The 22,626-nt window shown below is 44.3% G+C and overlaps 1 long non-coding RNA gene across 1 annotated transcript in view; it reads right to left on the bottom strand.

Annotated features, from left to right (window-relative positions):
* The window catches only part of LOC309978918, a 319,465-nt gene that overhangs the window by 178,100 nt on the left and 118,739 nt on the right, over positions 1–22,626 (bottom strand). The gene's annotated exons all lie outside the window — the stretch shown is intronic.

The following is a 22,626-nucleotide window of genomic DNA, read 5'->3' as shown; positions in this document are numbered from 1 at the left end:
CTCCCGACTTGGAGAGTCAGTGCCTTTAACCTCCTGTTTGGCCCAGTTTGCAATTTCTGCGGAAGATGAACAGGAGTACGGAGAGCCAAAGAGAGACTAGCTGGAGGTGTCTGGACGGGCAAATTTAACTCTCATTTCCCACCAGTAAGAGGAATTAACCAAAGGCTCAGCGTGCCGTGCCGGAACCATATTAGGGCCTGAAGCAATCCTGCGCTGTAGCGGCCAGCTCACAAGAAAGCGAGTTGAAGAAAGGAGCTCAGGGGCACTGTAATTCACAAACCTGCAGAGTTATAAATGACAGCTATCGTCCAAAAATATACTGAAGTAAGGCTGCCAAGAGGACCTGAAAGCGGGGCAGAATTGCAGGAAACCGATTTCAGGAGGTAGACTGGAATTGCATTTAAAGCATAGGAAAAGAGGCAGAACGTCCACAATGATACACTTGGCCAAAAAGGGCGTATGCGTTTTTTCCTGAATATATTCAGGAAAAAACGCATACGCACTTTTTGGCCAACCAAGCAAGCTTGCAAAGGAAATCTGCACTACAATGAAGGCTCACTTCCCCCGGTCAAAAGGGCCACCTGAAAAAAGTGTAAAATCCAGAAAGGCAGGACAGGCCATGGAGAACTGGGAGCCTTGTTATGCTGATGGGCGGGATGTAAACTGCCAACAGCCACTTGGGAGAAGTGTATGGTGTTTCCTTAAACATCTAAAAAACAAAGCAACAGAGCCTAGGGCGCTTCCACTTATGGTCCTATAGCTTAGGGAAATTAAAATGAAAAAGACACAGCCACCCCAAAGTTTGGGACGGCTCTGTTTACAAGAACCTCGTTTACGGTACAAGTTCAATAGCGCAGAAAGTGAAATATGGATAAAGAAGTTGTGGTACTTACGTACAATGCAATATCACTCAGCAATGAAATCTATGTCATCAGGCCCGTAGCAGTATAATGAATGGATTCAGGTATGATGATTCTAACTGAAATAAGTCACACAGAAAAAGAAACATCATAAGATATCACTAATACACGGAATGTAAACTTGGCTACACAGGAACTGGATTACAAATCAGAACAGGGTCTCAAATTTAGAAAACCAACTAATGCTTGCTTAAGCGAAAAGGTGAGTTGGGGTGCTGCGTCAAACCAGAGATTGAAATGAGCACAGATAAAGTTCCTTAAGCCAAATATGGAATAGACAAGAGCTACTCCTTGCTCAACGAAATGGACTCAACACCCCATATTAAACGTCTAAGAATGTACCTGACTAGTAAGTATCTTAAAACCTATGGATTGCTATGTCTCTGAAAGAAAATCAAGCATGTGTACAGGGGCATAAACGCAGCAGTGATAGGATTGGAGAGGTTCGGTGAGCAAATGAAGACCCTTTGAAGTCATATTGCATGGTACCCATTCCACGGGTCTCAACTCTCCTGGTTTAAGGGATTCTTCCTTCAGCTAAAACATGCACGTGGAACCCAGAGTATGATCAACCATGGGATCGGGAGACGTGTTCCAATATGCCTCAGTTCTCGTCCCCTGGTACTCGGGTGCAACATTCCAGACGCTTTACTAACACTCTCCCGACTTGGAGAGTCAGTGCCTTTAACCTCCTGTTTGGCCTAGTTTGCAATTTCTGCGGAAGATGAACAGGAATAGGGAGAGCCAAAGAGAGACTAGCTGGAGGAGTCTAGACGGGCAAATTTAACTCTCATTTCCCACCAGGAAGAGGAATTAACCAAAGGCTCAGCGTGCCGTGCCGGAACCAGATTAGGGCCTGAAGCAATCCTGCGGTGTTGCGGCCAGCTCACAAGAAAGCGAGTTGAAGAAAGGAGCTCAGGGGCAGTGTAATTCACAAACCTGCAGAGTTATAAATGACAGCTATCGTCCAAAAATATACTGAAGTAAGGCTGCCAAGAGGACTTGAAAGCGGGGCAGAATTGCAGGAAACCGATTTCAGGAGGTAGACTGGAATTGCATTTAAAGCATAGGAAAAGAGGCAGAACGTCCACAATGATGCACTTGGCCAAAAAGGGCGTATGCGTTTTTTCCTGAATATATTCAGGAAAAAACGCATACGCCCTTTTTGGCCAACCAAGCAAGCTTGCAAAGGAAATCTGCACTACAATGAAGTCTCACTTCCCCACGGTCAAAAGGGTCATCTGAAAAAAGTGTAAAATCCAGAAAGGCAGGACAGGCCATGGAGAACTGGGAGCCTTGTTATGCTGATGGGCGGGATGTAAATTGCCAACAGCCAATTGGGAGAGGTGTACGGTGTTTCCTGAAACATCTAAAAAACAAAGCAACAGACCCTAGGGCACTTCCACTTATGGTCCTATCGCTTAGGGAAATTAAAATCAAAAAGACACAGCCACCCCAAAGTTTGGGACAGCTCTGTTTACAAGAACCTCGTTTACGGTACAAGTTCAATAGCGCAGAAAGTGAAATATGGATAAAGAAGTTGTTGTACTTACGTATAATGCAATATCACTCAGCAATGAAATCTATGTCATCAGGCCCGTAGCAGCATAATGAGTGGATTCAGGTATGATGATTCTAACTGAAATAAGTCACACAGAAAAAGAAACATCATAAGATATCATTAATACATCGAATGTAAATTGGCTACACAGGAACTGGATTACAAAACAGAACAGGGTCTCAAATTTAGAAAACCAACTTATGCTTGCTTAAGGAGAAAGGTGAGATGGGGTGCTGCATAAAACCAGAGTTTGAAATGAGCACAGATAAAGTTCCTTAAGCCAAATATGGAATAGACAAGAACTACTCCTTGGTCAACGAAATGGACTCAACAGCCCATATTAAACGCCTAAGAATGTACCTGACTAGTAAGTATCTTAAAACCTATGGATTGCTATGTCTCTGAAAGAAAATCAAGCGTGTGTACAGGGGCATAAACGCAGCAGTGATAGGATTGGAGAGGTTTGGTGAGCAAATGAAGACCCTTTGAAGTCATATTGCATGGTACCCATTCCACGGGTCTCAAGTCTCCAGGTTTAAGGGATTCTTCCTTCAGCTAAAACATGCACGTGGAACCCAGAGTATGTTCAACCGTGTGATCGGGAGACGTGTTCCAATATGTCTCAGTTCTCGTCCCCTGGTACTCGGGTGCAACATTCCAGATGCTTTACTAACACTCTCCCGACTTGGAAAGTCAGTGCCTTTAACCTCCTGTTTGGCCCATTTGCAATTTCTGAGGAAGATGAACAGGAATAGGGAGAACCAATGAGAGACTAGCTGGAGGTGTCTGGACGGGCAAATTTAACTCTCATTTCCCACCAGGAAGAGGAATTAACCAAAGGCTCAGCGTGCCGTGCCGGAACCAGATTAGGGCCTGAAGCAATCCTGCGGTGTTGCGGCCAGCTCACAAGAAAGCGAGTTGAAGAAAGGAGCTCAGGGGCACTGTAATTCACAAACCTGCAGAGTTATAAATGACAGCTATCGTCCAAAAATATACTGAAGTAAGGCTGCCAAGAGGACTTGAAAGCGGGGCAGAATTGCAGGAAACCGATTTCAGGAGGTAGACTGGAATTGCATTTAAAGCATAGGAAAAGAGGCAGAACGTCCACAATGATGCACTTGGCCAAAAAGGGCGTATGCGTTTTTTCCTGAATATATTCAGGAAAAAACGCATACCCTCTTTTTGTTCAAACAAGCAAGCTTGCAAAGGAAATCTGCACTACAGTGAAGGCTCACTTCCCCCGGTCAAAAGGGCCATCTGAAAAAAGTGTAAAATCCAGAAAGGCAGGACAGGCCATGGAGACCTGGGAGCCTTGTTATGCTGATGGGCGGGATGTAAATTGCCAACAGCCACTCGGGAGAAGTGTTTGGTGTTTCCTGAAACATCTAAAAAACAAAGCAACAGAGCCTAGGGCACTTCCACTTATGCTCCTATAGCTTAGGGAAATTGACATCAAAAAGACACAGCCACCCCAAAGTTTTCCTTGCAAAGGAAATCTGCACTACAATGAAGTCTCACTTCCCCCCGGTCAAAAGGGCCATCTGAAAAAAGTGTAAAATCCAGAAAGGCAGGACAGGCCATGGAGAACTGGGAGCCTTGTTATGCTGATTGGCGGGATGTAAATTGCCAACAGCCACTCAGGAGAAGTGTATGGTGTTTCCTGAAACATCTAAAAAACAAAGCAACAGAACCTAGGGCACTTCCACTTCTGGTCCTATAGCTTAGGGAAAAAAAATCAAAAAGACACAGCCACCCCAAAGTTTGGGACGACTCTGTTTACAAGAACCTCCTTTACGCTACAAGTTCAATATCGCAGAAAGCAAAAAATGGATAAAAAAGTTGTGGTACTTACGTACAATGCAGTATCAGTCAGCAATGAAATCTATGTCTTCAGGCCAATAGCAGCATAAAGAGTGGATTCAGGTATGATGATTCTAACTGAAATAAGTCACACAGAAAAAGAAACATCATAAAATATCACTAATACACGGAATGTAAACTTGGCTACACAGGAACTGGATTACAAAACAGAACAGGGTCTCAAATTTAGAAAACCAACTTATGCTTGCTTAAGGGGAAAGGTGAGTTGGGGTGCTGCATAAAACCAGAGATTGAAATGAGCACAGATAAAGTTCCTTAAGCCAAATATGGAATAGACAAGAACTACTACTGCTCAACGAAATGGACTCAACACCCCATATTAAACGCCTAAGAATGTACCTGACTAGTAAGTATCTTAAAACCTATGGATTGCTATGTCTCTGAAAGAAAATCAAGCGTGTGTACAGGGGCATAAACGCAGCAGTGATAGGATTGGAGAGGTTCAGTGAGCAAATGAAGACCCTTTGAAGTCATATTACATGGTACCCATTCCACGGGTCTCAACTCTCCAGGTTTAAGGGATTCTTCATTCAGCTAAAACATGCACGTGGAACCCAGAGTATAATCAACCATGTGATCGGGATACGTGTTCCAATATCTCTCAGTTCTCATCCCCTGGTACTCGGCTGCAACATTCCAGACGCTTTACTAACACTCTCCCGACTTGGAGAGTCAGTGCCTTTAACCTCCTGTTTGGCCCAGTTTGCAATTTCTGCGGAAGATGAACAGGAATAGGGAGAACCAATGAGAGACTAGCTGGAGGTGTCTGGACGGGCAAATTTAACTCTCATTTCCCACCAGGAAGAGGAATTAACCAAAGGCTCAGCGTGCCGTGCCGGAACCAGATTAGGGCCTGAAGCAATCCTGCGGTGTTGCGGCCAGCTCACAAGAAAGTGAGTTGAAGAAAGGAGCTCAGGGGCACTGTAATTCACAAACCTGCAGAGTTATAAATGACAGCTATCGTCCAAAAATATACTGAAGTAAGGCTGCCAAGAGGACTTGAAAGCGGGGCAGAATTGCAGGAAACCGATTTCAGGAGGTAGACTGGAATTGCATTTAAAGCATAGGAAAAGAGGCAGAAAGTCCACAATGATGCACTTGGCCAAAAAGGGCGTATGCATTTTTTCCTGAATATATTCAGGAAAAAAAGCATACGCCCTTTTTGGGCAACCAAGCAAGCTTGCAAAGGAAATCTGCACTACAATGAAGTCTCACTTCTCCCAGGTCAAAAGGGCCATCTGAAAAATGTGTAAAATCCAGAAAGGCAGGACAGGCCATGGAGAACTGGGAGCCTTGTTATGCTGATGGGCGGGATGTAAATTGCCAACAGCCACTCGGGAGAAGTGTTTGGTGTTTCCTGAAACATCTAAAAAACAAAGCAACAGAGCATAGGGCACTTTCACTTATGGTCCTATAGCTTAGTGAAATTAAAATCAAAAAGACACAGCCACCCCAAAGTTTGGGACGACTCTGTTTACAAGAACCTCGTTTACGGGACAAGTTCAATATCGCAGAAAGCGAAAAATGGATAAAGAAGTTGTGGTACTTACGTACAATGCAATATCACTCAGCAATGAAATCTATGTCATCAGGCCCGTAGCAGCATAATGAGTGGATTCAGGTATGATGATTCTAACTGAAATAAGTCACACAGAAAAAGAAACATCATAAGATATCACTAATACACGGAATGTAAACTTGGCTACACAGGAACTGGATTACAAAACAGAACAGGGTCTCCAATTTAGAAAACCAACTTATGCTTGCTTAAGCGGAAAGGTGAGTTGGGGTGCTGCATCAAACCAGAGACTGAAATGAGCACAGATAAAGTTCCTTAAGCCAAATATGGAATAGACAAGAACTACTCCTTGCTCAACGAAATGGAATCAACATCCCATATTAAACGCCTAAGAATGTACCTGACTGGTAAGTATCTTAAAACTTATGGATTGCTATGTCTCCGAAAGAGAATCAAGCGTGTGTACAGGGGCATAAACGCAGCAGTGATAGGATTGGAGAGGTTCGGTGAGCAAATGAAGACCCTTTGAAGTCATATTGCATGGTACCCATTCCACGGGTCTCAACTCTCCAGGTTTAAGAGATTCTTCCTTTAGCTAAAACATGCATGTGGAACCCAGAGTATGATAAACCGTGTGATCGGGAGACGTGTTCCAATATGTCTCACTTCTCGTCCCCTGGTACTCGGCTACAACATTCTAGACGCTTTACTAACACTCTCCCGACTTGGAGAGTCAGTGCCTTTAACCTCCTGTTTGGCCCAGTTTGCAATTTCTGCGGAAGATGAACAGGAATAGGGAGAACCAATGAGAGAGTAGCTGGAGGTGTCTGGAAGGACAAATTTAACTCTCATTTCCCACCAGGAAGAGGAATTAACCAAAGGCTCAGCGTGCCGTGCCGGAACCAGATTAGGGCCTGAAGCAATGCTGCGGTGATCCGGCCAGCTCCCAAGAAAGCGAGTTGAAGAAAGGAGCTCAGGGGCACTGTAATTCACAAACCTGCAGAGTTATAAATGACAGCTATCGTCCAAAAATATACTGAAGTAAGGCTGCCAAGAGGACTTGAAAACGGGGCAGAATTGCAGGAAACCGATTTCAGGAGGTAGACTGGAATTGCATTTAAAGCATAGGAAAAGAGGCAGAACGTCCACAATGATGCACTTGGCCAAAAAGGGCGTATGCGTTTTTTCCTGAATATATTCAGGAAAAAACGCATACGCACTTTTTGGCCAACCAAGCAAGCTTGCAAAGGAAATCTGCACTACAATGAAGTCTCACTTCCTCCCGGTCAAAAGGGCCATCTGAAAAAAGTGTAAAATCCAGAAAGGCAGGACAGGCCATGGAGAACTGGGAGCCTTGTTATGCTGATGGGCGGGATGTAAATTGCCAACAGCCACTGGAGAGAAGTGTATGGTGATTCCTGAAACATCTAAAAAACAAAGCAACAGAGCCTAGGGCACTTCCACTTATGGTCCTATAGCTTAGGGAAATTAAAATCAAAAAGACACAGCCACCCCAAAGTTTGGGATGGCTGTGTTTACAAGAACCTCGTTTACGGTACAAGTTCAACAGCGCTGAAAGTGAAAAATGGATAAAGAAGTTGTGGTACTTACGTTCAATGCAATATCACTCAGCAATGAAATCTATGTCATCAGGCCCGTAGCAGCATAATGAGTGGATTCAGGTATGATGATTCTAACTGAAATAAGTCACACAGAAAAAGAAATATCATAAGATATCACTAATACACGGAATGTAAACTTGGCTACACAGGAACTGGATTACAAAACAGAACAGGGTCTCAAATTTAGAAAACCAACTTATGCTTGCTTAAGGGGAAAGGTGAGTTGGGGTGCTGCATAAAACCAGAGATTGAAATGAGCACAGATAAAGTTCCTTAAGCCAAATATGGAACAGACAAGAACTACTCCTTGCTAAACGAAATGGAATCAACACCCCATATTAAACGCCTAAGAATGTACCTGACTAGTAAGTATCTTAAAACCTATGGATTGCTATGTCTCTGAAAGAAAATCAAGCGTGTGTACAGGGGCATAAACGCAGCAGTGATAGGATTGGAGAGGTTCGGTGAGCAAATGAAGACCCTTTGATGTCATATTGCATGGTACCCATTCCACGGGTCTCAACTCTCCAGGTTTAAGGGATTCTTCCTTCAGCTAAAACATGCACGTGGAACGAAGAGTATGATCAACCATGTGATCGGGAGACGTGTTCCAATATGTCTCAGTTCTCGTCCCCTGGTACTGGGGTGCAACATTCCAGATGCTTTACTAACACTCTCCCGACTTGGAGAGTCAGTGCCTTTAACCTCCTGTTTGGCCCAGTTTGCAATTTCTCCGGAAGATGAACAGGAATAGGGAGAACCAATGAGAGACTAGCTGGAGGTGTCTGGACGGGCAAATTTAACTCTCATTTCCCACCAGGAAGAGGAGTTAACCAAAGGCTCAGCGTGCCGTGCCGGAACCACATTAGGGCCTGAAGCAATCCTGCGGTGTTGCGGCCAGCTCACAAGAAAGCGAGTTGAAGAAAGGAGCTCAGGGGCACTGTAATTCACAAACCTGCAGAGTTATAAATGACAGCTATCGTCCAAAAATATACTGAAGTAAGGCTGCCAAGAGGACTTGAAAGCGGGGCAGAATTGCAGGAAACCGATTTCAGGAGGTAGACTGGAATTGCATTTAAAGCATAGGAAAAGAGGCAGAACGTCCACAATGATGCACTTGGCCAAAAAGGGCGTATGCGTTTTTTCCTGACTATATTCAGGAAAAAACGCATACACCCTTTTTGGCCAACCAAGCAAGCTTGCAAAGGAAATCTGTACTACAATGAAGTCTCACTTCCCCCCGGTCAAAAGGGCCATCTGAAAAAAGTATAAATCCAGAAAGGCAGGACAGGCCATGGAGAACTGGGAGCCTTGTTATGCTGATGGGCGGGATGTAAATTGCCAACAGCCACTCGGGAGAAGTGTATGGTGTTTCCTGAAACATCTAAAAAACAAAGCAACAGAGCATAGGGCACTTCCACTTATGGTCCTATACCTTAGGGAAATTAAAATCAAAAAGACACAGCCACCCCAAAGTTTGGGACAACTCTGTTTACCAGAACCTCGTTTACGGGACAAGTTCAATATCGCAGAAAGCGAAAAATGGATAAAGAAGTTGTGGTACTTACGTACAATGCAATATCACTCAGCAATGAAATCTATGTCATCAGGCCCGTAGCAGCATAATGAGTGGATTCAGGTATGATGATTCTAACTGAAATAAGTCACACAGAAAAAGAAACATCATAAGATATCACTAATACACGGAATGTAAACTTGGCTACACAGGAACTGGATTACAAAACACAACAGGGTCTCAAATTTAGAAAACCAACTTATGCTTGCTTAAGGGGAAAGGTGAGTTGGGGTGCTCCATAGAACCAGCGATTGAAATGAGCACAGATAAAGTTCCTTAAGCCAAATATGGAATAGACAAGAGCTACTCCTTGCTCAACGAAATGGACTCAACACCCCATATTAAACGCCTAAGAATGTCCCTGACTGGTAAGTATCTTAAAACTTATGGATTGCTATGTCTCCGAAAGAGAATCCAGCTTGTGGACAGGGGCATAAATGCAGCAGTCATAGGATTGGAGAGGTTTGGTGAGCAAATGAAGACCCTTTGAAGTCATATTGCCGGGTACCCATACCACGGGTCTCAACTCTCCGGGTTTAAGGGATTCTTCCTTCAACTAAAACATGTATGTGGAACCCAGAGTATGTTCAACCATGTGATCGGGAGACGTGTTCCAATATGTCTCATTTCTCGCCCCTGGTACGCGGGTGCAACATTCCAGACGCTTTACTAACACTCTCCAGACTTGGAGAGTCAGTGCCTTTAACCTCCTGTTTGGCCCAGTTTGCAATTTCTGCGGAAGATGAACAGGAATAGGGAGAACCAATGAGAGACTAGCGGGAGGTGTCTGGATGGGCAAATTTAACTCTCATTTTCCACCAGGAATAGGAATTAACCAAAGGCTCAGAGTGCCGTGCTGGAACCAGATTAGGGCCTGAAGCAATCCTGCGGTGTTGCGGCCAGCTCACAAGAAAGTGAGTTGAAGAAAGGAGCTCAGGGGCACTGTAATTCACAAACCTTCAGAGTTATAAATGACAGCTATCGTCCAAAAATATACTGAAGTAAGGGTGCCAAGAGGACTTGAAGGCGGGGCAGAATTGCAGGAAACCGATTTCAGGAGGTAGACTGGAATTACATTTAAAGCATAGGAAAGGAGGCAGAACGCGGACAATGATGCACTTGGCCAAAAAGGGCGTATGCGTTTTTTCCTGAATATATTCAGGAAAAAACGCATACGCCCTTTTTGGCCAACCAAGCAAGCTTGCAAAGGAAATCTGCACTACAATGAAGTCTCACTTCCCCCCTGTCAAAAGGGCCATCTGAAAAAAGTGTAAAATCCAGAAAGGCAGGACAGGCCATGGATAACTGGGAGCCTTGTTATGCTGATGGGCGGTATGTAAATTGCCAACAGCCACTTGGGAGAAGTGTATGGTGTGTCCTTAAACATCTAAAAAACAAAGCAACAGAGCCTAGGGCACTTCCACTTATGGTCCTATAGCTTAGGGAAATTCAAATCAAAAAGACACAGCCACCCCAAAGTTTGGGACGGCTCTGTTTACAAGAACCTCGTTTACTGTACAAGTTCAATAGCGCAGAAAGTGAAATATGGATAAAGAAGTTGTGGTACTTACGTACAATGCAATATCACTCAGCAATGAAATCTATGTCATCAGGCCCGTAGCAGCATAATGAGTGGATTCAGGTATGATGATTCTAACTGAAATAAGTCACACAGAAAAAGAAACATCATAAGATATCACCAATACACGGAATGTAAACTTAGTTACACAGGAACTGGATTACAAAACAGAACAGGGTCTCAAATTTAGAAAACCAACTTATGCTTGCTTAAGCGAAAAGGTGAGTTGGGGTGCTGCATCAAACCAGAGATTGAAATGAGCACAGATAACGTTCCTTAAGCCAAATATGGAATAGACAAGAGCTACTCCTTGCTCAACGAAATGGACTCAACACCCCATATTAAATGCCTAAGAATGTAACTGACTAGTAAGTATCTTAAAACCTATGGATTGCTATGTCTCTGAAAGAAAATCAAGCGTGTGTACAGGGGCATAAACGCAGCAGTGATAGGATTGGAGAGGTTTGGTGAGCAAATGAAGACCCTTTGAAGTCATATTGCATGGTACCCATTCCACGGGTCTCAACTCTCCAGGTTTAAGGGATTCTTCCTTCAGTTTAAACATGCACGTGGAACCCAGAGTATGATCAACCGTGTGATCGGGAGACGTGTTCCAATATGTCTCAGTTCTCGTCCCCTGGTACTCGGCTGCAACATTCCAGACGCTTTACTAACACTCTCCCGACTTGGAGAGTCAGTGCCTTTAACCTCCTGTTTGGCCCAGTTTGCAATTTCTGCGGAAGATGAACAGGAGTACGGAGAGCCAAAGAGAGACTAGCTGGAGGTGTCTGGACGGGCAAATTTAACTCTCATTTCCCACCAGGAAGAGGAATTAACCAAAGGCTCAGCGTGCCCTGCCGGAACCAGATTAGGGCCTGAAGCAATCCTGCGCTGTAGCGGCCAGCTCACAAGAAAGCGAGTTGAAGAAAGGAGCTCAGGGGCACTGTAATTCACAAACCTGCAGAGTTATAAATGACAGCTATCGTCCAAAAATATACTGAAGTAAGGCTGCCAAGAGGACCTGAAAGCGGGGCAGAATTGCAGGAAACCGATTTCAGGAGTTAGACTGGAATTGCATTTAAAGCATAGGAAAAGAGGCAGAACGTCCACAATGATGCACTTGGCCAAAAAGGGCGTATGCGTTTTTTCCTGAATATATTCAGGAAAAAACGCATACGCACTTTTTGGCCAACCAAGCAAGCTTGCAAAGGAAATCTGCACTACAATGAAGGCTCACTTCCCCCGGTCAAAAGGGCCACCTGAAAAAAGTGTAAAATCCAGAAAGGCAGGACAGGCCATGGAGAACTGGGAGCCTTGTTATGCTGATGGGCGGGATGTAAACTGCCAACAGCCACTTGGGAGAAGTGTATGGTGTTTCCTTAAACATCTAAAAAACAAAGCAACAGAGCCTAGGGCGCTTCCACTTATGGTCCTATAGCTTAGGGAAATTAAAATGAAAAAGACACAGCCACCCCAAAGTTTGGGACGGCTCTGTTTACAAGAACCTCGTTTACGGTACAAGTTCAATAGCGCAGAAAGTGAAATATGGATAAAGAAGTTGTGGTACTTACGTACAATGCAATATCACTCAGCAATGAAATCTATGTCATCAGGCCCGTAGCAGTATAATGAATGGATTCAGGTATGATGATTCTAACTGAAATAAGTCACACAGAAAAAGAAACATCATAAGATATCACTAATACACGGAATGTAAACTTGGCTACACAGGAACTGGATTACAAATCAGAACAGGGTCTCAAATTTAGAAAACCAACTAATGCTTGCTTAAGCGAAAAGGTGAGTTGGGGTGCTGCATCAAACCAGAGATTGAAATGAGCACAGATAAAGTTCCTTAAGCCAAATATGGAATAGACAAGAGCTACTCCTTGCTCAACGAAATGGACTCAACACCCCATATTAAACGTCTAAGAATGTACCTGACTAGTAAGTATCTTAAAACCTATGGATTGCTATGTCTCTGAAAGAAAATCAAGCATGTGTACAGGGGCATAAACGCAGCAGTGATAGGATTGGAGAGGTTCGGTGAGCAAATGAAGACCCTTTGAAGTCATATTGCATGGTACCCATTCCACGGGTCTCAACTCTCCTGGTTTAAGGGATTCTTCCTTCAGCTAAAACATGCACGTGGAACCCAGAGTATGATCAACCATGGGATCGGGAGACGTGTTCCAATATGCCTCACTTCTCGTCCCCTGGTACTCGGGTGCAACATTCCAGACGCTTTACTAACACTCTCCCGACTTGGAAAGTCAGTGCCTTTAACCTCCTGTTTGGCCTAGTTTGCAATTTCTGCGGAAGATGAACAGGAATAGGGAGAGCCAAAGAGAGACTAGCTGGAGGAGTCTAGACGGGCAAATTTAACTCTCATTTCCCACCAGGAAGAGGAATTAACCAAAGGCTCAGCGTGCCGTGCCGGAACCAGATTAGGGCCTGAAGCAATCCTGCGGTGTTGCGGCCAGCTCACAAGAAAGCGAGTTGAAGAAAGGAGCTCAGGGGCAGTGTAATTCACAAACCTGCAGAGTTATAAATGACAGCTATCGTCCAAAAATATACTGAAGTAAGGCTGCCAAGAGGACTTGAAAGCGGGGCAGAATTGCAGGAAACCGATTTCAGGAGGTAGACTGGAATTGCATTTAAAGCATAGGAAAAGAGGCAGAACGTCCACAATGATGCACTTGGCCAAAAAGGGCGTATGCGTTTTTTCCTGAATATATTCAGGAAAAAACGCATACGCCCTTTTTGGCCAACCAAGCAAGCTTGCAAAGGAAATCTGCACTACAATGAAGTCTCACTTCCCCACGGTCAAAAGGGTCATCTGAAAAAAGTGTAAAATCCAGAAAGGCAGGACAGGCCATGGAGAACTGGGAGCCTTGTTATGCTGATGGGCGGGATGTAAATTGCCAACAGCCAATAGGGAGAGGTGTACGGTGTTTCCTGAAACATCTAAAAAACAAAGCAACAGACCCTAGGGCACTTCCACTTATGGTCCTATCGCTTAGGGAAATTAAAATGAAAAAGACACAGCCACCCCAAAGTTTGGGACGGCTCTGTTTAAAAGAACCTCGTTTACGGTACAAGTTCAATATCGCAGAAAGTGAAAAATGGATAAAGAAGTTGTGGTACATACGTACAATGCAATATCACCCAGCAATGAAATCTATGTCATCAGGCCCGTAGCATCATAATGAGTGGATTCAGGTATGATGATTCTAACTGAAATAAGTCACACAGAAAAAGAAACATCATAAGATATCACTAATACACGGAATGTAAACTTGGCTACACAGGAACTGGATTACAAAACAAAACAGGGTCTCAAATTTAGAAAACCAACATATGCTTGCTTAAGTGGAAAGGTGATTTGGGGTGCTGCATCAAACCAGAGATTGAAATGAGCACTGATAAAGTTCCTTAAGCCAAATATGGAATAGACAAGAGCTACTACTTGCTCAACGAAATGGACTCAACACCCCATATTAAACGCCTAAGAATGTACCTGACTAGTAAGTATCTTAAAACCTATGGATTGCTCTGTCTCTGAAAGAAAATCAAGCGTGTGTTCCGGGGCATAAACGCAACAGTGATAGGATTGGAGAGGTTCGGTGAGCAAATGAAGACCCTTTGAAGTCATATTGCATGGTACCCATTCCACGGGTCTCAAGTCTCCAGGTTTAAGGGATTCGTCCTTCAGCTAAAACATGCACGTGGAACCCAGAGTATGTTCAACCGTGTGATCGGGAGACGTGTTCCAATATGTCTCAGTTCTCGTCCCCTGGTACTCGGGTGCAACATTCCAGATGCTTTACTAACACTCTCCCGACTTGGAAAGTCAGTGCCTTTAACCTCCTGTTTGGCCCATTTGCAATTTCTGCGGAAGATGAACAGGAATAGGGAGAACCAATGAGAGACTAGCTGGAGGTGTCTGGACGGGCAAATTTAACTCTCATTTCCCACCAGGAAGAGGAATTAACCAAAGGCTCAGCGTGCCGTGCCGGAACCAGATTAGGGCCTGAAGCAATCCTGCGGTGTTGCGGCCAGCTCACAAGAAAGCGAGTTGAAGAAAGGAGCTCAGGGGCACTGTAATTCACAAACCTGCAGAGTTATAAATGACAGCTATCGTCCAAAAATATACTGAAGTAAGGCTGCCAAGAGGACTTGAAAGCGGGGCAGAATTGCAGGAAACCGATTTCAGGAGGTAGACTGGAATTGCATTTAAAGCATAGGAAAAGAGGCAGAACGTCCACAATGATGCACTTGGCCAAAAAGGGCGTATGCGTTTTTTCCTGAATATATTCAGGAAAAAACGCATACCCTCTTTTTGTTCAAACAAGCAAGCTTGCAAAGGAAATCTGCACTACAGTGAAGGCTCACTTCCCCCGGTCAAAAGGGCCATCTGAAAAAAGTGTAAAATCCAGAAAGGCAGGACAGGCCATGGAGACCTGGGAGCCTTGTTATGCTGATGGGCGGGATGTAAATTGCCAACAGCCACTCGGGAGAAGTGTTTGGTGTTTCCTGAAACATCTAAAAAACAAAGCAACAGAGCCTAGGGCACTTCCACTTATGCTCCTATAGCTTAGGGAAATTGACATCAAAAAGACACAGCCACCCCAAAGTTTTCCTTGCAAAGGAAATCTGCACTACAATGAAGTCTCACTTCCCCCCGGTCAAAAGGGCCATCTGAAAAAAGTGTAAAATCCAGAAAGGCAGGACAGGCCATGGAGAACTGGGAGCCTTGTTATGCTGATTGGCGGGATGTAAATTGCCAACAGCCACTCAGGAGAAGTGTATGGTGTTTCCTGAAACATCTAAAAAACAAAGCAACAGAACCTAGGGCACTTCCACTTCTGGTCCTATAGCTTAGGGAAAAAAAATCAAAAAGACACAGCCACCCCAAAGTTTGGGACGACTCTGTTTACAAGAACCTCCTTTACGCTACAAGTTCAATATCGCAGAAAGCAAAAAATGGATAAAAAAGTTGTGGTACTTACGTACAATGCAGTATCAGTCAGCAATGAAATCTATGTCTTCAGGCCAATAGCAGCATAAAGAGTGGATTCAGGTATGATGATTCTAACTGAAATAAGTCACACAGAAAAAGAAACATCATAAAATATCACTAATACACGGAATGTAAACTTGGCTACACAGGAACTGGATTACAAAACAGAACAGGGTCTCAAATTTAGAAAACCAACTTATGCTTGCTTAAGGGGAAAGGTGAGTTGGGGTGCTGCATAAAACCAGAGATTGAAATGAGCACAGATAAAGTTCCTTAAGCCAAATATGGAATAGACAAGAACTACTACTGCTCAACGAAATGGACTCAACACCCCATATTAAACGCCTAAGAATGTACCTGACTAGTAAGTATCTTAAAACCTATGGATTGCTATGTCTCTGAAAGAAAATCAAGCGTGTGTACAGGGGCATAAACGCAGCAGTGATAGGATTGGAGAGGTTCAGTGAGCAAATGAAGACCCTTTGAAGTCATATTACATGGTACCCATTCCACGGGTCTCAACTCTCCAGGTTTAAGGGATTCTTCATTCAGCTAAAACATGCACGTGGAACCCAGAGTATAATCAACCATGTGATCGGGATACGTGTTCCAATATCTCTCAGTTCTCGTCCCCTGGTACTCGGCTGCAACATTCCAGACGCTTTACTAACACTCTCCCGACTTGGAGAGTCAGTGCCTTTAACCTCCTGTTTGGCCCAGTTTGCAATTTCTGCGGAAGATGAACAGGAATAGGGAGAACCAATGAGAGACTAGCTGGAGGTGTCTGGACGGGCAAATTTAACTCTCATTTCCCACCAGGAAGAGGAATTAACCAAAGGCTCAGCGTGCCGTGCCGGAACCAGATTAGGGCCTGAAGCAATCCTGCGGTGTTGCGGCCAGCTCACAAGAAAGTGAGTTGAAGAAAGGAGCTCAGGGGCACTGTAATTCACAAACCTGCAGAGTTATAAATGACAGCTATCGTCCAAAAATATACTGAAGTAAGGCTGCCAAGAGGACTTGAAAGCGGGGCAGAATTGCAGGAAACCGATTTCAGGAGGTAGACTGGAATTGCATTTAAAGCATAGGAAAAGAGGCAGAAAGTCCACAATGATGCACTTGGCCAAAAAGGGCGTATGCATTTTTTCCTGAATATATTCAGGAAAAAAAGCATACGCCCTTTTTGGGCAACCAAGCAAGCTTGCAAAGGAAATCTGCACTACAATGAAGTCTCACTTCTCCCAGGTCAAAAGGGCCATCTGAAAAATGTGTAAAATCCAGAAAGGCAGGACAGGCCATGGAGAACTGGGAGCCTTGTTATGCTGATGGGCGGGATGTAAATTGCCAACAGCCACTCGGGAGAAGTGTTTGGTGTTTCCTGAAACATCTAAAAAACAAAGCAACAGAGCATAGGGCACTTTCACTTATGGTCCTATAGCTTAGTGAAATTAAAATCAAAAAGACACAGCCACCCCAAAGTTTGGGACGACTCTGTTTACAAGAACCTCGTTTACGGGACAAGTTCAATATCGCAGAAAGCGAAAAATGGATAAAGAAGTTGTGGTACTTACGTACAATGCAATATCACTCAGCAATGAAATCTATGTCATCAGGCCCGTAGCAGCATAATGAGTGGATTCAGGTATGATGATTCTAACTGAAATAAGTCACACAGAAAAAGAAACATCATAAGATATCACTAATACACGGAATGTAAACTTGGCTACACAGGAACTGGATTACAAAACAGAACAGGGTCTCCAATTTAGAAAACCAACTTATGCTTGCTTAAGCGGAAAGGTGAGTTGGGGTGCTGCATCAAACCAGAGACTGAAATGAGCACAGATAAAGTTCCTTAAGCCAAATATGGAATAGACAAGAACTACTCCTTGCTCAACGAAATGGAATCAACATCCCATATTAAACGCCTAAGAATGTACCTGACTGGTAAGTATCTTAAAACTTATGGATTGCTATGTCTCCGAAAGAGAATCAAGCGTGTGTACAGGGGCATAAACGCAGCAGTGATAGGATTGGAGAGGTTCGGTGAGCAAATGAAGACCCTTTGAAGTCATATTGCATGGTACCCATTCCACGGGTCTCAACTCTCCAGGTTTAAGAGATTCTTCCTTTAGCTAAAACATGCATGTGGAACCCAGAGTATGATAAACCGTGTGATCGGGAGACGTGTTCCAATATGTCTCACTTCTCGTCCCCTGGTACTCGGCTACAACATTCCAGACGCTTTACTAACACTCTCCCGACTTGGAGAGTCAGTGCCTTTAACCTCCTGTTTGGCCCATTTTGCAATTTCTGGGGAAGATGAACAGGAATAGGGAGAACCAATGAGAGACTAGGTGGAGGTGTCTGGACGGGCAAATTTAACTCTCATTTCCCACCAGGAAGAGGAATTAACCAAAGGCTCTGCGTACCGTGCCGGAACCAGATTAGGGCCTGAAGCAATCCTGCGGTGTTGCGGCCAGCTCACATGAAAGCGAGTTGAAGAAAGGAGCTCAGGGGCACTGTAATTCACAAACCTGCAGAGTTATAAATGACAGCTATCGTCCAAAAATATACTGAAGTAAGGCTGCCAAGAGGACTTGAAAGCGGGGCAGAATTGCAGGAAACTGATTTCAGGAGGTAGACTGGAATTGCATTTAAAGCATAGGAAAAGAGGCAGAACGTCCACAATGATGCACTTGGCCAAAAAGGGCGTATGCGTTTTTTCCTGAATATATTCAGGAAAAAACGCATACGCCCTTTTTGGCCAACCAAGCAAGCTTGCAAAGGAAATCTGCACTACAATGAAGTCTCACTTCCCCCCTGTCAAAAGGGCCATCTGAAAAAAGTGTAAAATCCAGAAAGGCAGGACAGGCCATGGAGAACTGGGAGCCTTGTTATGCTGATGGGCGGGATGTAAATTGCCAACAGCCACTCAGGAGAAGTGTATGGTGATTCCTGAAACATCTAAAAAACAAAGCAACAGAGCCTAGGGCACTTCCACTTATGGTCCTATAGCTTAGGGGAATTAAAATCAAAAAGACACAGCCACCCCAAAGTTTGGGAAGGCTCTGTTTACAAGAACCTCGTTTACGGTACAAGTTCAACAGCGCAGAAAGTGAAAAATGAATAAAGAAGTTGTGGTACTTACGTCCAATGCAATATCACTCAGCAATGAAATCTATGCAATCAGGCCCGTAGCAGCATAATGAGTGGATTCAGGTATGATGATTCTAACTGAAATAAGTCACACAGAAAAAGAAATATCATAAGATATCACTAATACACGGAATGTAAACTTGGCTACACAGGAACTGGATTACAAAACAGAACAGGTTCTCAAATTTAGAAAACCAACTTATGCTTGCTTAAGGGGAAAGGTGAGTTGGGGTGCTGCATCAAACCAGAGATTGAAATGAGCACAGATAAAGTTCCTTAAGCCAAATATGGAATAGACAAGAACTACTCCTTGCTCAACGAAATGGACTCAACAGCCCATATTAAACGCCTAAGAATGTACCTGACTAGTAAGTATCTTAAAACCTATGGATTGCTATGTCTCTGAAAGAAAATCAAGCGTGTGTACAGGGGCATAAACGCAGCAGTGATAGGATTGGAGAGGTTCGGTGAGCAAATGAAGACCCTTTGAAGTCATATTGCATGGTACCCATTCCACGGATCTCAACTCTCCAGGTTTAAGGGATTCTTCCTTCAGCTAAAACATGCACGTGGAACCCAGAGTATGATCAACCGTGTGATTGGGAGACGTGTTCCAATATGTCTCAGTTCTCGTCCCCTGGTACTCGGGTGCAACATTCCAGACGCTTTACTAACACTCTCCCGACTTGGAGAGTCAGTGCCTTTAACCTCCTGTTTGGCCCTTTTGCAATTTCTGAAGAAGATGAACAGGAATAGGGAGAACCAAAGAGAGACTAGCTGGAGGTGTCTGGACGGGCAAATTTAACTCTCATTTCCCACCAGGAAGAGGAATTAACCAAAGGCTCAGCGTGCCGTGCCGGAACCAGATTAGGGCCTGAAGCAATCCTGCGGTGTTGTGGCCAGCTCACAAGAAAGCGAGTTGAAGAAAGGAGCTCAGGGGCACTGTAATTCACAAACCTGCAGAGTTATAAATGACAGCTATCGTCCAAAAATATACTGAAGTAAGGCTGCCAAGAGGACTTGAAAGCGGGGCAGAATTGCAGGAAACCGATTTCAGGAGGTAGACTGGAATTGCATTTAAAGCATAGGAAAAGAGGCAGAACGTCCACAATGATGCACTTGGCCAAAAAGGGCGTATGCGTTTTTTCCTGAATATATTCAGGAAAAAACGCATACGCCCTTTTTGGCCAACCAAGCAAGCTTGCAAAGGAAATCTGCACTACAATGAAGTCTCACTTCCCCCGGTCAAAAGGGCGATCTGAAAAAAGTGTAAAATCCAGAAAGGCAGGACAGGCCATGGAGAACTGGGAGCCTTGTTATGCTGATGGGCGGGACGTAAATTGCCAACAGCCACTCGGGAGAGGTGTATGGTGTTTCCTGAAACATCTAAAAAACAAGCAACAGAGCCTAGGGCACTTCCACTTATGGTGCTGTAGCTTAGGGAAAGTAAAATCAAAAAGACACAACCACCCCAAAGTTTGGGACAGCTCTCTTAACAGGAACCTCATTTACGGTACAAGTTCAATATCGCAGAAAGTGAAAAATGGATAAAGAAGTTGTGGTACTTACGTACAATGCAATATCACTCAGCAATGAAATCTATGTCATCAAGCCCGTAGCAGCATAATGAGTGGGTTCAGGTCTGATGATTCTAACTGAAATAAGTCACACAGAAAAAGAAACATCATAAGATATCACTAATACACGGAATGTGAACTTGGCTACACATGAACTGAATTATAAAACAGAACAGGGTCTCAAGTTTAGAAAAGCAACTTATGCTTTTTTAAGGGGGAAGGTGAGTTGGGGTGCTGCATAAAACCAGAGTTTGACATTAGCACAGATACTGTTCCTTAAGCCAAATGTGTAATAGACAAGACCTACCCCTTGCTCAACAAAATGGACTCAACAATGAGGTATCACCTCACACCTGATAGAATGGGCATCATCAGAAAATCTACAAACAATAAATGCTGGAAAGGGTGTGGAGAAAAGGAACCCTCTTCCACTATTGTTGGGAATATAAATTGTTACATTCACTATGGAGAACAATATGGAGTTTCTTAAGAAACTAACAATAGAATTACCATATGATACAGCAATCCCAGTACTGGACATATACCCAGACAAAACCATAAATCAAAAAGAGACATTCACCGCAATGTTCATTGCATCACTATTTACAATATCGAGGTAATGGAAGCAACCTAAATGCCCACAGACAGACGAATGCATAAAGCTGTGGTACGTATATAAAATGGAATATTACTAAGCCATGAAAAGGAATGAAATTGGGTCATTTGTAGAGACGTCGATGGATCTAGAGACTGTCATACAGAGTGAAGTAAGTCAGAAAGAGAAAAACAAATCTTGTATATTCATGCATATATGTGGAACCTAGAAAAACCGTACAGATTAACCATTTTGCAAGGCATAAATAGAGCAACAGATGTAGACAACAAATGTATGGACAACAAGGGGGGAAAGCTGTTGGGGGGGTGGTGGTGGGAGGAGTTGAGAGACTGGGATTGGCATGTATACATTTATATGTATAAAATAGATAACCAATAAGAACCTGCTGTATAAAAATATAAAATAAAATTCACAATTGAAAAGAAATAAAATTTAAAAAATAAAACAGAAAAAACAATTATTCCCTTCACATACATGTATTTATATGAATAAATTATTTCCATGCTTCTATCTGTAAATACAAAAAAGAGGAATATAATCTACCTTGAACCAAAAACGAAAAAGAGAAAAAAAACACAGAACCCACCAGTTCCACAGAGGAAAACCGTATCAGGGCACTTGCTCCAGTTGTAAACAATTCTGAAGTTGGTCAGTGGTGGGGAATCATCTCCCATTCAGCCAGCAGCCCCCACGCAACAAGCGTCCTCATTGCAAAGCTGGGGCACCGTGCCGAGGCATCTGTGAGTAAACGTGAGCTGAGCCCCAGGCCAGTTGCTGCTGAACTATTCCCACCCGTCCCAGGTAAAACACCTGAATATATACAAGGACTTGAAAGCCTAGAGGAAGGGCCATAGAGCCACACGAGTGACAGCATGCCGGCCGACTTGGTGCCTGCAGGCCAGCCAGGATGGTCCTGGTCCCGGGTGCTCTTCTGGAAGATTTCCATTTCCCTGCCTGAGATACCCGTCCTGTCCCTGCCCCCACTGCTTTTTTCCTTCCTCACCTCTGCCCAGGGAGAAATTCCAGCAGCAGGTATGGGTGACACATCCTCTTCTTCAGCAGGTGGCAGCCTGGCACCTGCTGCAGAAAGTCCAGCAGAGCCCCACTCACACTGGGCCACCCACAAAGCCGTGGCCTCTCACTCCCTCCCACCAGCCCAGCCCCGAGACTGCTGACAGGGCAGAGAAAATGGCGTCAGGCACGGCTGCAGGGGCTCTTGCTGCCTGGAGTGGTATTTATATTGATCTCAACCCAGGCACACCTGGGGAGGGCTGGCCGGCACGGTTAGGCTGCCCAGCTCAGCCAATCATCACCCCTCAGGGGCTCACAGTTGCAGAAAATGGAACTTGCTGAACCGGCCAGGTCCAAGGAACAGGTGTGGGCTCCTGAGAGTCAGGATAGACAAGGGGCTGCAGCTTTGGCTTGTTTTCTAATCATTTTATCTGGCCCATGAGTGGGAGACAACTTCAAGAAAACCCTCTCCTAATGAGAGGAACCCAGGAGTCAGGGAGAGGAGGGGTGGGTGGTGGTTGGAGACAGAGGCCTGGTGCCCCGGGTGCAGTGGAAGTCTCTGGAAGACCAGGTGGAGGGAGGCCG

Source organism: Leucopleurus acutus (genome assembly GCF_964270905.1).
Source record: "Leucopleurus acutus genome assembly, contig: HAP1_SCAFFOLD_127, whole genome shotgun sequence".
In the NCBI taxonomy this organism is placed as follows: domain Eukaryota; kingdom Metazoa; phylum Chordata; class Mammalia; order Artiodactyla; family Delphinidae; genus Leucopleurus; species Leucopleurus acutus.
Note: the sequence above shows the minus strand (reverse complement) of the source record. Positions and strands in the feature narration are given on the sequence as shown.